Here is a 15,185-nt window from a genome sequence, read left to right as displayed (position 1 = left end):
AGACCCAGGAAGAGGCGGATAGATTGTATTAAGGAAGACGGTAAAGAAATTGATTTGGAGCTTGCTACAGACAGAACGAGATGGAGAGCGGTAACAAAGAGACCCGGACCCTTATAGGGGACCAATGGATGGTGACGATTATGATTTTTCGTTGTTGCGATAGTCAGTTGACCATTAAAATGAAACTTCATTTGTCGGATGAAAAACGCAGTGGATCGAGGCATGAAGGTACTTGAATGGTTTCTTACCATCTTTGTTTGTTCTAAATTATTCGAACACATCCCTGAAAGCTTGAAGACAATTGAAAAAACAATTGTTAGGGAGACATAAAGTATCATTAAATATGTCCAATCTTTCATTCATACTAGAATCAAGTCTAGTATGAAATATATCCAGTGGCGTAGCGTGGGCTCAGTCACCGGAGGGAGGGGATACCACTCTTTTGTCTAAATAGATTAACGTTTTTCAACCTTTCTTTAGTCACGTCATCCTTTGAGGAGTTAACATTTTTCGCATCATCCCCATCCAAAATTCATTAAAGCGAAATTGTTTTCCGTCCCTTGTACACATAGACGTACGGGCACATTTTCATGCGAGGGTCGAGAGGGACTCTTGCACGAAAATATACTATCTGGATCTTATAAATTGCGCGCAAGCGAAGTGAGCCAGCAAAAAATGGCAATTTTAGTTAGGCAAACATGTTATTAGGCAACAATAAAGACTAGATAAGATTTTAAATTATATATTCGATTATGTTGTTGCTAGGAATCATCCTGATTTATAAAAAAATTGTCTTAAAAGACACTTTCTTGTGGTATAATGTTCATTTAGATAATTTAAAAGAAAACAATAAGTAAAGGTTATATATTCGGGCGCCATGCTGCCCGATTCATGACAATATTTAGACAGTGAGGTTAACGAGTACTTTCATATGATTATATGGTGATATGCATGGACATCGCTGCCTAAAACTACCCGATCTTTTTAATTTTGAGAGCGATCAAAGCGACCGAGGAAAATGATACTTTACCATATCTGTCATTTCTTCATCATAATACCCTAAGTGATATATCTGTGGGGATTTTGCGTTTTCTGATACTTTGTTTGGAATTAAGTTGAATTAGTTCCAAAATTATTCCGTGTACAATAAGGTAATAATTGGAGGGGCATATTTACCAGGCCGAAAAGGGATATAACCCTTCCCTCTTTAAAATGTAAATGCATTTTAAAGTGAAACGGACACATATACAAACTCTCTCTAAATCTCTTTTCTCGTGTGTCTTCTTTCTTTCACTCATTTCTCCATTTTTTCTTCTTCTCTGCTGTACACTACTTCAATGACGCAGATCGAAACGCCCAAGAGTATTTTTGTCTTCGATAGTCGTTTAATGCACCTCTTACAACAGATTTCATTTAAGAGTTATCCTGTTGTCCCCACGTTACCGATAAAAGGACATGTAATAGTATAATCTAAGTTGAATCGAGCAATCTATCTCGATCCTTAAAGTATTTCATGCTCTTTTACCTTGTCATTCATATCTCCCCCCCCCCTTTTTTTTCTCCCCGATTTTTCCATTCGATGAGGGAGGGTCCCCTCTCCAAGCCACCCGTAGCTAAGCCACTGTTAGTTTGACAACACCTACCAGAATATACCAGAATGTAAAAGGGAAATTACACCATTAGTATCATTATCAAGTTATTTCAATGGGATTAACATGAACATTTATGAGTGGCCTTCCTCAAAATTTAAACTGCTGATTAAAACTGATCGTCTATCATTATTATTATGCGAATTACTTTTTGTGGTGTGTACGGTATTTCTATAATGTGCTTTCACTCCCTCCCATTCTCTTACTTTCTCATTCTTTCTCTATTATTTTCTTTCTAATTTCTTTATCTTTCACCAATCCTGGTACTGTGTTTTTGAATTTATCATAAGTCGAAGCTATATGCGTTTTTCTATATTTTTCTGATTTTCCTTTTAAACTTTTCACGCAATGTAATTTTCCTATTGTTTATGAAAATAAGTTGTTTATTTGATTTGATTGATTGTTCCTGCTTTAAAATCCGATAATAATATTCATAGTCATCAAGAATAAATCTCAGAAAATCTACAGAATTAAACTTATCTGGTAAAGAGGAATTTTCCCATCACCATTAAACCCCCACTCTGTCAAACTTTAAGATCTTGTTACGTAGGTGGGTAATAAAGACAGGATATGAGATTCATTGTACAGGGTGTCCCTGTAAAAAGAAAACCCACTTTCTACGGGTAAATAACTCGATAATTTCATATCATTCCTTCATTAATGTGTTTATGATTGGAAAGCTTATATTCTCTTCTTTCACATTTCACAAGAATTATGATCGAGAATCGCGGATGACATGACAAATGTTAGAAATCCAATCGCCCAAAATAAGTGGACAAATGTTACGTTTGGGTCATTATGGTTTTGAAATGATGGTAAATGGTGTGGAATTTTTAATCGTTAAAAGCTCATATTCTCTTCTTTGATATGAGAACATAATCATGATGAAAGGATCAAGTATGAGGGAGCAGGTAGCATAATTTGCAATTGGTTGGGCACATGCTATTTTGTTTTAGGAAATGAGATGAGGCAGTTGAACAAATGTCATTTTGCCATACCCATTAAAGATAGTGCCTGATCAATCCCAGCGTAATGCCATGTGGAATATGTGATTATTAGCTTTTAAATGATGTATATTTCCAATGAGAAATATTTCCATATCCTTATGTTTTCTTACAAAAGCATAATCAACCAAATGTAGCAGCCATTCGCTTATTTTGGACGATCGGGTTTCCGACATTTCCACTTAAGACTGATATGTCAGATATCGGTCATGGGTGGTTTCTTGATCGTATTTTTGGTGTCAGAATGAAAGAAAAGTAAATGAGTGCTCCAATGATTTTCTAAATTATTGAAAAAACTAATTAGAATTTTTGAGTAATTTGCCAACAATCTTGGGTTGCCTTTTTTAAGGTTACTCTGTACATCGAATGAACAAGTAGGTTTATCAAAAACATGCCACCCTAAATCCTCCATATAAATCTGATGATATATACCTTCACAAGAATAACACAAGAATATAGAACGATAAAATGACTCCTGTAATGATCGATTACCGCATAATATAAATAAAGATGAGATATAAAATAGAAAATAGGACTGAGAAAGTTGAGCCAAGGTATCAAGAGCTGGGGCTAAAAGGAAAATTAAATATTTGATAAATGAGGTTTTCACGTATTCATTAATTACAGACTTTAAAGATAAACCTTCAACAACTTCTTCGATCGATTTTCTGGGATCGCTCATTTAAATTAAAATAAGAGCTTGTTGTGAAGCGATGGTTATAAAAGTACACTTTATAGTCACCGGTATTCTGTTTTGGCATCTGGACCAGGACCCGAAAACAAACTGCTATTTGTGTCCATTTTGTTCGAAGCTGGACCGTTCTAACTTTGCTGATTGGTTACAATTTTTTCTATAAACATGAAGAAAGGGAGATAAACCTTCTTTTTATGTTGATTCTTTATTTTCCCAAGGACTATTGTCTCATAGGTTCAATACGAAAAGGTTTTACTTGTTCTGCGCAATCTTTAAGAATCGTAATTATCTTCTGACAATGATTTAGTTTGACCTCTGCAGACACGCAATGTTGATCAATTATGATATGAAATTAAAGATACGAAAGAATATAAGAAAGGATAATGCAGGCAGACTGTAAGCCCTTCATCAGAACTCAACTTCCTCTGAAATCCCTCTTTTGATTATTTCATTTTTCTCTCTCTTGTCAGAAGCTCCTCGTTAGCAATGCCAAACAAGACGTGCTGGGTCACCATAGAACAAGTTTATTTTCTCGTTTAGAAATTGTTTCAAACATCCTACGATTTATTCACGGCAGCTTTATTTAAAGTATCATGGTTAATTGGATGTTGTATACGTTCCGGATGATAACTGTTTCTCTTTAAAGCTGTAGGTATAAACATACACAATCAATCACGCTTTAAATAATATATTCTTCAAGTTAAGAATGACATTCGTATACCAGCCGAATGAACAGGGTTGCGTAAACTAATATTCATTTCGATTTCGGTAGAGATGTGTTGGCCAGGTGGACTTAATGTCATCGGAATGTGGATCACAAGGTTTGCGGTTCGAGACCCGCCGCAGAAAAGTGTCTTTTGGCTAGACATTTATCTTCATTTGCCACTATCCACCCAGGTGATGAAAATGGGTGCCTGAAATTTCTTTAATGATTTCAGCGCCTTAGGGCAGCAAGGCTACAACTAGGATAATAATAATATGATAGTTTGTGGGTGCCTTGAGCATGCGCTGGGATGGATACTTGCGTCAAAAGAATGTAGCTATAAGTTTATTTTTCATTAAAATCATATATATTGTTAATATTTTTATTAGAATTAATGTTATTATAATTATCATCATTGTTATTTTCATTATTATTATCATTTATATTATCATTCATATTAACATTTATATCATTATCATTATTATCATTATAATATATGATATAATATCATATATTATATTAATGTTGTTTATATTATTATTATAACTATTACATCATTTACCGAAGCAAAATATAAAACTTAGATCGCTCACCCGATGGTAATTTCTAACACAAAGCGCATTGCGTGCGGAATGAAAGCAAATTTCAAAGCAAACATAATTTGGAATCATCCTAAAATCTTTAAGCGGGTAGTGTGGACATTTTCTGTATCCTTGGCTTTAGAATTTCATATTTTTTTCATATGCGCGGAATTGCAGAAAAGTGGCCTTTAGCTGAAGCAAATGTTCCGTGTTGAAAAATATATACATGAAATAAAATGGAATAAAACTGCTTCCTATAAAAAAATGAAAATGATTTCTTATTTATGATATTACTAAATAAATTTATAATAAAGAAATCTGACTTGGTAATTGAAAACTATATTCAGGAATGGCAAAAGTGTTGTGAAATGTCGTCCTTGCTTTCTTTTCCCCTCTCTCTTTCTCTCTCTCTCTCACTCTCTATCTCTTTCTCTCTCTCACCCTCTCTCTCTCTCTCTCTCTCTCTCTTTCCTTCTCTAAAAAAAGGGGTAATCACATATTGTAAGATGCATTTTTTATTTTGTGCTTAAGGGAAAAAGAATAAGGTTCATGCTTGCTTTATTCTACATCTAAGTATTATGAAAAAGCATACATTGAATACAGCTAACTAACCTTATAAACTTGGTCATCTTTTGACAATGCATCAATTATTAGACAACAAAATATGCCAAGCTCAATTTAACACCATAGCCTAATCGTATGGTTTATAAAATAGCCATGGGTTGTGGAAATTAATTGAAATAAAGGGACGATTTGATTTCTCGTTCAAAATTTCTTATTCCAATATTATTTTTCTGAATGTAATATCAAACAGAAATTCAAATCAAGATGTTCGAACTAGCTTCCAGTGCCATCCGATAAAGCACTTAAGGCATCATGTACTGAAAGTGAGTAAATGGGTACCTGGAAAGAATTAATTCTTTGAAATGCTAGAGCGCCGTAATGGCAGCACAAGTTAGGAAGCGCTTAGTGATTGTAATAAGCGCTATATAAAAAAAAAGAGTATTATTACTTTTATTATTAAAAACTAAGGGTCATAACATTGAGGTAGAAGAGAAGAAACGTTAACGATAGAGAGGGGTTGGAGGAATAAAGAGGGATCAAAGGAATATAATCATGTGTGGTCTGTAGGAAGTTAATACTACTTAGTCCTAAATGAGATTAATAAATAAAATAGACAGAAATTGAAGTATTTTACGATCATGGAAATCGAGAGGGATGGATAAGTACAAAATTAATAGGAAAAGATAAAAGTAGATGGAAAGAGAGAACAAAGGAGGGGAAGCCAAACGAGACATTAAGAAAAAAAAGAGATAGTAAGAGAGGAGAGAAATAGAGAAATAGAGAAGAAGAAAGAGAGAGAGAGAGAGAGAGAGAGAGAGAGAGAGAGAAAGAGAGAGAGGGAGAGAGACAGAGACAAAGACTGAGAAGTAGAGAGAAAGAGAGAGAGGGAGGAGAGAGAAAAAAGAGAGAGAGAGAGAGAGAGAGACATAGAATCAAAGAGAGAGAGAGAGAGGGGATAGAGAGAAAGACAGAGAGAGAGAGAGAGAGAGAGAGAGAGAGAGAGAGAGAGAATTAGCGAGTATCGATATTCAGATAAACATCATCCACCCGTAACTGATTCGATACGATCAATTGTGCAAATTCGACCGTTAAATGCAATGGCAATTATTGACGCTGTGGCCTTCAAATCAAAAGCCTATAGAACTACCCGTATCCTTTACAGTATGGGGGTCACCATAACTGATATATAGACCATCAATTAGCCAATTAAACACACCATTGCCCTCACTTTGTGCTTCGTTTAATTTCATTAACTTTCTCATTAAGAATTCATCTTTCTGTTGCATCAATTTTAGAGTGCCTTCCCTCATCAGTTAAGCATTTCAATAACGTTTACAGCACAAGTGTGATTACATGGCTAATATGCCGAGGATCAGAGCCCAACTGTGACACAAACGGTATGAATATATTCACTGTCAACTCAATGATGTCAATATTGTTATCAAGCACTCAAATGCATTACATTTACACATTTCAATGCATTTTATCTACACTGCTCCTCTCTACTGAGGTATATGGGTACCAGGTAGGATGCTAAGGTCAGTGTGATTGCACTTCCGTACGTAAAAAGGCGATAGCTGGAATGCTACACAGGGAGTGGAGAATGTGCACTTTATATCCCAGTTAAGACTGCCACTTGTAAATTTGAAGGGGAAGAACCTTGAGCACCCAGGGCCGAGCTTCAATAGAGGAGGGATGGAGGGAAGGTGGTGAAGAGAGAAAGAAAGAGACATAGAAGGAAATAGAGCGACAAGGAAGAGTACAGTAACAATGTAGTAGAAAATAAAATTTAGTAAAATGCCTAGAGAGAGAGAGAGAGAGAGAGAGAGAGAGAGAGGGAGAGATGAGGAAGAGAGAGAGAGAGAGAGAGAGAGAGGGAGAGATGAGGAAGAGAGAGAGAGAGAGAGAGAGAGAGGGAGGGAGAGATGAGGAAGAGAGAGAGAGAGAGGTGAGAGGGAGAGAGATAGACATATGGGTGAAGAGAAGGAGAAAGAAAGGGAAACAGAGGAGGCTGAAAGATAGGCTCAGAGAAGGATAGCAGGAGGTACGTGATAAGAGAGTAGCGTAATTGTTAAGTAAGTAAGTTATCCGAGGGATTACATTATGGAGACAGAATATATACAAATGGAGATGAAGTGGTATAGTGGTTCATACACTTGACTCTCAATTGAAGGATTGAGGGTTCGAATCCCAGCCCGACGTGAGTGTCCTTTGACTAGACATTAATCAACATGTGTTACTCTAGGTATCTTGCAACTGCTAGGGTAATAACAGTTGTAGGCCCCGCAGGAAGAGCACTATTAATACCGATATTGTTACAAAAATCAGTACAAATACTACAGAACAACATCAAATCGAGGGCTGGCGTAAGCTAATGCTAAAGAAAAGAGACCAAGGAGATAAAAAGTACAAGACCTCACGACCTCTGTCCGTATTTATTGTATGAGACTCAGTTTCTCAACGTGTTATTTCTTTGTTCTCTGTTTTGATATGACACCCCTACCCCCCCCCCCCCCCCTGGGTCCTCCTTTATTTTAACCTCCCTATCACCATGTTCTCGCGCAGAAGAATGAATTACGGGATGTTTGTCATCACAGAGTCAGGCTTGCAAATGTAACAAAAATAGAGCGAAACGAACCAAGCTAACTAGACACGAGCCTCTTCTGTAATCGCACACGAACACAAATAAAACATTCCTTTTTGCGGAGAATACGAGACCGCGACATCTAGCAATGAACAATAAAAGAATCGAGGGCTAAAGCGGAAAAGGGAAATTGAGAGTACAAGAGGAGACAGAGAGTGATGTAGGCCAGCAGTGAATGGGGAATTCCGTATATCATTGAGGATACTATCCTGTCCAATATTTACAAATATTTGTGAGAAGAGTGTTGGAAAGCGCAAAGCTCATTCGCTATACTGTCCGACCCAATTCAATTAGATGACAGATCCAATCAGTTTAGTATACTACATTCTACACAATCACTCTGCCGAGATGAAAAAAATGCAATCATTCAAAACATTGGTTTCACACCGTGAAATCTGCCTCAATAATTCACGAAAAACGATATTTCTCGATGTTGTGGGTTACATTCTGGAATCTGGTAGAACATAAAACTCACGTGAATGTAAACGGTAGTGAAATACGGGAATATTAGGTTAACATGTGGATTTGTTCCATGTTTGATTAAATCTGTACATAAATAAAACATATCAATTGACCGTAGATGGCGGAAAAACATTTCCAAACGGCAGTGATATAAATCATTATATATACATCAAAGCAGATATTGATGGGGAGCTTTTCATTCTGCACGAGATACATGATGTTAGGCACCAGACCAAGAGGGAAAACAAGAACCAACAGGGAGGGGAACAATCAGACATGGAGTTGAATTAAACTGTAAGGGTGTAGTAGAATGACAGAGCAACGGAGACGTATGAAATATGGAGCTCAGAGAGGGTACCTTGATGATAGATCCTTTTATTTTTCCACTTCCCTTTTTTTAACCCCTCCGCCCCCTCCCACTCCCCCTCTCTCTCTCTCTCTCTCTCTCTCTCTCGCTCTTTGTCTCTCTGTCTCTGTCTCTCTTTCACTCACTCCCTATCTCTTTATATCTCTATTTACATACCATCATTTTCTTTCCACATTCTCTTATATCTATGTCTCTAGCTTTGTTCCCATTTATCGTCATTTGATATAGGTAGGGGCTCTACCCCCCCCCCCCCCTCCCCACCCGAGATTATATACATCTGCGTGTAGAAGAAATGGCGTTCTGGATGATATAGAACTTTTTTCTGTTTTTGTAATATTATTTAGTTATCGTTATACACTATTCGCGGAGATATGAGGTCTATACGATCAGCGGTAGATGTGAACGTGTTTTACTTCACAATGTCGTTTCACGTTTTCTTCAGTTTCTTGGACTCCATCGCGACACTTCGTCTAACGTTCACACTCTGAAATGTAAAATTCCCCTTTTCATTTCACAACTCATTAAATTCAATGTCATCAAACCTAGCAAAAAGTGTTAATAGTGAGTGTACACAACATAACGTAAGTCCACAAGAAGTGATATCCTGATGAATATAATAATGATGCCCATGTTTAAGGCCTCAGCTAAGAAAAAGTGCGTTCTATGGCGCGAAGGTCGTGGGCGTGATTGAGTAATCTCATTGGTTTAAGCTTATTAATACTGGTCGTGAGATAACCCAATCCTTCTTGTATTATGCATACAATGCTCCTTCCAACCGCATCACATGAAGGTCATGGGGCAATGTCTTAAATCTTTCTATATAATAACTAAAAAATCTTAAAATCATGAATTCATCGACAGATGTGCAAATTATCTCCCGCACTTTAGCCTGTGAGCGATCATCCATGGAGCATCTCAAGGCTTCCGACTTTCATCTTAACCTCCTCCCCCCCCCCCTTTAATCTCAAGATCACTGCGACCTTTTCTAATCCCATCACGTCGTTTCCAATCAAATTTCAAACATGTTAGCTTCTTAAGCCGCTAGATCCCGCCCGTAATCCACATGGGAAAACAAATAAATCCGGTCATCTCTCTTGGAGTGATCCCGAGAGCAGAGCCTAGCTGTCTATCGATGCCTCCCATCACCTGTTCGTTGGTATCATACTATGTCAGGACCAACTCCCTGGGTGTCATCACCAATTAAATCTGCCTTTGTCGACGCTCCGCTTTAATCCAATGAACCCTTAACCGAAGAAACCTACTTCCTTTACCCTCTCTCACTTTCCCTATCCCGATCCTCCTCCTTTTCAAGTCACTCCATTCCAACCTTCACTATGATGAGAAAAAAAATTATCTTTAACATTTCAAACCCTCCGGAATTTACGCTCCTTCGACTGAGTTCGGCTATTTATTCTGTCCAATTGACTCCTCCCTTTCTTCTTCTTCTTCTTCTTCTTCTTCTTCTTCTTCTTCTTCTTCTTCTTCTTCTTCTTCTTCTTCTTCTTCTTCTTCGTTTGTTTAGCTTTATTCCGACCATCATCTCATTGACATGACAAGTTTTCTTGTAAGTTGCAATCAAACTGAATTGGCCCGAATAGATAGTCGATCACTATTGACGTCACGCATGGTAATGTCACGATACATTACACTGTAATTGAAGGAGTATGTGCGGCTATAAAACATTTTGCTAAAATTAGCTTTGGACATGGTACTTCTTGCCTACCTCCAGCTCTTCTCAATACATTACCTTTCCTCAAACATCATTTCATTCCATCATAGCCCTACTAAGAATAGCCCTCACCTCAATCAAAGGCAACCATGTCACGTGCAACGTCGAAGAAAGTCTGGACAACCAGTATTTTCCAAAAAGGTAAAACATTACTGACAAGAGTTAAAAAGAGCTCGCATTAACAATTTCGCAAACAATAATTACGACTTTGCCGATTTTAATATTCAAATATTGAATGGGTGTGGTGATATCATCCCCGTCGACTCAAATAGCAAACCCTTCATTTCGACGCCCTTAGACCCCATAAGGATAAAGCATCGTGTTCGAAACAAATACATGCGGGCTTTCTGGTAAATATCGTATAACAATCGACCAACTGTTGCTGTTGCCCCTAAAAGCAGATATATGTGACAAGAAAAGAAGCAAGACATCCATGATCTTACAAGTGTGCCTGAAAGAAACCAAAGGTGTATTAAAGTGCCTTTCGTTCTTATAGAAGAGATAACATTTCTCACAAAGAACAAAAAACGGAATGTCCAGCGATCGAAAATGATTACTACCTACAAATCTAATATGATAGCAAACTCATGCATGACAAATCCAAAAATGTGCATATTTCTAAGTGTTCGCCTTTCTATGAATATGACATTTTAAAGCAAATTTGCCTTGCTTTCTAAACAATTCACCGCAGGATAACCAGTTCAAAATGGCGATTAGACTGGAATTTAGAGAAGTGCGGTTTCCCATTTAAAGTTCAGGATTACTTTTATCCATCCACTTAGATGATCCATCAAAAATATCTTAATCTGTCAATTTAAAATGCCCTAGATGGAAATTCACCTGACACAGTTGCTTTTTATCGAAGTTTCTTGATCACGTTAATTGGAAAATTGAAAGGCAATCATATATCTTTAATACCAAATGCATACTTTATGACTCATACTCGGAAGAAAATCTGATATCTAATTAGTTGATGGTATACAGAAGATACAGCAGTATATCAATCTTGTTTTCATAATTAAGGCTCAAACGAGGTATGGAGCTAATATTTATCCCTTAGTCATGAAAATGATGTTTCAACACGACTTACAGCATGTAGCAGGGGCGGCGATCCCGGGGGACCGTGGGGGACACGTCCCCCCTGAAAATTTGAAAAAATGCGAGAAAAAATGTATAACAAATACTGACTAAAGACTGCAACACACTTTTAGGCTCTGGAGGGCCCAATAGTGCAGTTATTAGACTAATACAAATGCAACAATCTTCTCGCTCTGTCGCTACGCTCCATCGCATTATGTTTTTTTTCTTCAAAACGTACACGTTAATGTTGTAGAAAAACTTACTGAAAGATATACCTACTAAATATTTACAACCCTTCGGACTGCACACTTATTTCCAGTAAAGTAGAAGTGAAGTGTGAAAAAAGTATATTGCTTGTTTGTGTACAATAGTTTTGATATGGAATGTATTTTTGTAATACAACAAAACTTCAAAAACCTGGAAGGGGAAAGTTACTTCCGTCACTTTCGTCCCTCTCGTTCACTATGCTACCTCGTCCCTCGCATTTCGCCCCCCCCCCCCGGTCATGAACATAAATCGCCGCCCCTGGCATGTAGCAACACAAATTGCATCCATACATGTATGCAAAAGGATGATTTATAAACTAGATATATAATATATCTTTTTTTACTCGGATGCCCTGAATAAATGATATACATATACATACTTACATGTAATTGCAATGGCGAGGCCACTTTATTCATACTGGTAGCTAGCTCAAAGAAAAGTTCAAACAAAATGATCAGCGGCAATAATAAGTTCATATTTGCAAATAAAACGTTCGGGGTACTCAATCTGACCTAAACGCTAAAAGTACCCAAAATTTTCAATCATCATTTGTTTTCTCTTTTCGTTATGTTTCGTTTTGTTTTGTTTTTGCTTTTGATTGGTTTGTTTGTTTTTTGTGTGAAGGGTTACATTTGTATGCACGGTTACGCTCAACGTTTAACTGGCGGTCCCTAAACCCCTTCGGTTCGTCGTCCTGTAAATGAAACAATACACTTATTCTTATCAGTCAAGATGGAGTGATGCAATCATCAGTCTTCAGCGTGTGTCCTTCAAGATGAAGGTCATCACATTGAAGGTCATGTGACCTATGGAAGAAACTCACACTGCCCTCATTCCACCTACGGTCTTTTGTTTATTTAAAGAAATTATGGGGTGACGAGGTTGTTTGGACTTTACTTGTCACCGAGCAAATCCATCCTCCCCACCTATCTCTTCTCTCAACCCACACTTCTTTCATCTAGAACTTACACCATCCTCCCTCCCCCTATCACCACCACCATCCTCCCTCCCCTATCCCCATCACCATCCTCCCTTTCCTCTATCACCATCTTGTGTCTCGTATCATATCCTCCTGTCCCCTTTTCATCCCTCTGCTTCCCCCTCCCCCCCCCCCCCCATTCTATTAACAACTTTGTTGTCTTCACAATAAGTTGTCTAATCTCGTTCTGTCTCTGTCTCTCTGTCTCTCTCTCTCTCTCTGTCTCTGTCTCTGTCTCTGTTTCTCTCTCTCTCTGTCTCTCTGTCTGTCTCTCTTTACACCCGTACTTTCTCCTCGAGCACTCAAGAGCTCTCTTATATACCCTTTCCTCTGTTTCATATATACATATTTATATATTATATCATGCACTTTTATTGCGCCGTCTATCTAGTAAAACTATTCCGAGGCGCATTATGAAATTAAGAAAGTTAGGAAGAAGTTTAAAACAAAAACAACAAAAACTACACGATAGTACAAAATATATGTATAATTACATTCACGTACTGTATGCTTTCGAAAGCATGACTGTCTTCAGGATAAACTTAAAATAATCAAAAGCTTCTAAGGACGTATATGAGATGGTAATGGATTCCATAAACATGGTGCAACAGCTGAGAAAGCTCCGTCTCTTTCTTATGTGTGGTGATATCCCTTTCCCGTCTCTCTCTCTCTCTCTCTCTCTCTCTCTCTCTCTCTCTCTCTCTCTCTCTCTCCCCTCACTCCCTCCATCTTCCTTGATCCTCTCAAATCAAGGATGTTTTTCCTTTCAATGTATTTATGAAAATGTAACTTTCGATCAATCATATATACCACAAAGAAGGTCCATTTCTTGCAATCTAATTAGTACCCTGACAACAATCATGCATTACCCAATGCTCTTTTCTGTGGTTCTCTATTTCACATTTATACTTTAATTCTATAAGGAACCTTAATTTCATAGAAATCGTCGACATTTAAGTCCTTGGTGCAACTTACACCTTTGATTTTACCTTGTAGCATAATTTCCCAATGCGGGATGTTAAAACACGAATCACTACATAATAATATAAGGTTCTCTTCAGATATCCCAATGTGATGGCTTCTTGAATATTTCATTTCTAAAACTACAATAATAACAGCTGTCCCAAGAAGGGTAATGGTAATTTTTCAGAATTGTCTTTTAAGTAATCAAGTAAAGTGTATATTGATTTGTCATATAGCCTTTATCTTATTATCTAAACCCTTGAATTCGCCAAGTCCAGTTAATCCATCATCATGTGAATTAAATCCGGCTACTAGATGAAACTTTAAAAAAATATCATCATTTCTCTCACAGGCTCACCCTCTCAACACATTATATCATGATGATACAAATTTAGTTTATTTTGAACTACTAAAAGTTCAAGTTATTTGTGTGAATCGATATTTATTAAGTACTAAAACTAAATCCTTCCTTTCCAAAAGAAAGGCAACTTGTTGACTACAAGAAGAGATTCTCATCTCTACTGTACATGTAAAGTACACCCGTGTACTCCCCTTTTTATTTGGAGTGTTCCCCTTATAGCACCCTTATTAAGCCCCCCTTGATTTGATCCTTGAAGAACTTTTTCTCAGTGGAGCTCAACCTTCTCTGACAGGTAAACAATATATGTGTCAGCGTCGCTGTAATTTTGGGCCTGCAGTGATTGCAAGCAAGGGTCCACTCTCCATCTCTCCCTCTCTCCTTTTCTCTTACTCTTTGTCTCTTAGATGCTCTCTACCTTCTGTATTCCCGTCCCTCCATCCAATCCCCATTCACTCCTCTGTCTCTGCGTCTCTCTCTCTCTCTGTCTGTCTTTCTTTTCTCCATCCTCCTCGTCTCTCTACCTCCCTTCTCCTCTCGTTCTTTTTATACCTCATTCCCCTCCTCTCTCTCTCATTTTTTCTTACTCTTGCTCTCTTACATGCTCTCCACCTTCTGTATCCCCGTCCCTCCATCCAGTCCCCCTTCACTCCTCTGTCTCTGCGTCTCTCTCTTTCTCTACATCCTCGATCCTCATCTCTTTTTCTACCTTCTTTTTCTCTCCGTCCCTCCCTTTCTCTTTTCCCTTTTTTCTCCCTCTCAATCTCTCTACCTCCCTTTTCCTTTCCCCCTTCTATACCTCACTCTCTCAACCCCCTCTCTATCTCTCTCTCTCTCTCTCTCTCTCTCTCTCTCTCTCTCTCTCGATCTCTTTCTCTCTCTTTCTAGCTCTCTCTCTCTCTCTCTCTCTCTCTCTCTAGCTCTCTCCCCATCTGCACCACAGGGTGTACGAATAGAAACCCGAACAGTGCGAGTAGTCAGGAGGGAGGGATTGTCTTCGAGATGAATCCTGTCGAATGGCAGAGCAAGCAAGCTGACCCAATTCAATTCATTAAACAGGTTGATCCGTAAACCAAGCATTCTGAGTGATGAGAATACCGCCATGTGTCGAGTGACACCGCACCTTACCCATCCTCACACC

Source organism: Strongylocentrotus purpuratus, unplaced genomic scaffold (assembly GCF_000002235.5).
Source record: "Strongylocentrotus purpuratus isolate Spur 01 unplaced genomic scaffold, Spur_5.0 spur5_scaffold_11, whole genome shotgun sequence".
NCBI classification, from domain to species: domain Eukaryota; kingdom Metazoa; phylum Echinodermata; class Echinoidea; order Camarodonta; family Strongylocentrotidae; genus Strongylocentrotus; species Strongylocentrotus purpuratus.
Note: the sequence above shows the minus strand (reverse complement) of the source record.